We start from the raw sequence: 826 nt of genomic DNA, 5'->3' as shown, positions 1-826 counted from the left end.
GGTGTCCCCCCCCCCCAAGGTCACAACTGATTTCTCCCCTTGGAGGACGGCGTTTTCTCCCCACGTCGCCCCTAAAAGACTTGATGAACATCAATAGTTTGGGGGGGGTCGTGTGTGTCCCCCCCCAACACACACCCCCCAGCATCGCTGGGAGAAGAAAAATGGGGTGTCGCTGGAAAAAACACCCCCCCTCCAGGTCCTGGGGGGATTTTAAGGACAAGGGGGACACTGCCACTGAGGGGGATGGGAACGGGTGCCCCCCCCCCCAAAACCTGAGGAGAGCGGTACCAGGCAGAGGGCGAGGAGTAGGTCAGGGTAAGATTTTTGGGGACCCTCTGACACCCCCCCCTCACCCCCACCCGCTGGCTAGATGGTACGTAGAGCTTCCAAACAACACTTGTGCCAATAGTTTTGGGGTTGGTTTGATTTATTTTGTTGTTTTGGGGTTTTTTTTTGTTGTTAAAAAAACAGAAATCTTTTAATCTTTGTATAATACACCCAGGCGTGACTGCGGCCAAGAGCAGGATGAGCTGACCCCCCCATTTCCTCCCCCTGCCCCCCAATTCACAGGGTGGCAGCAGCATCCCTAGGGGTGCACCCTTATATTTTTTGGGGGGGGTGCACCCTTATTTTTTTGAGGGGGTGCACCCTTATTTTTTGATGGGTGCACCCATTTTTTGAGGGGGTACACGGATTTTTTGGGGGGTGCACCCCTTTTTTTGTATGTGGGGGGTGCACCCTTATTTCTTCAGGGCTCCCAAAGTGCCTTCCAGCTCCCCCAAAGAGCTCAACCAGACCCAAAACGTGGGGGGGTGGGACACCAGTG

The sequence above is a fragment of the Calidris pugnax genome, unplaced genomic scaffold (genome assembly GCF_001431845.1).
Source record: "Calidris pugnax isolate Ruff unplaced genomic scaffold, ASM143184v1 scaffold96, whole genome shotgun sequence".
NCBI lineage: Eukaryota > Metazoa > Chordata > Aves > Charadriiformes > Scolopacidae > Calidris > Calidris pugnax.
The sequence above is the reverse complement of the archived record's forward strand: the minus strand, read 5'-3'. Positions refer to the sequence as shown.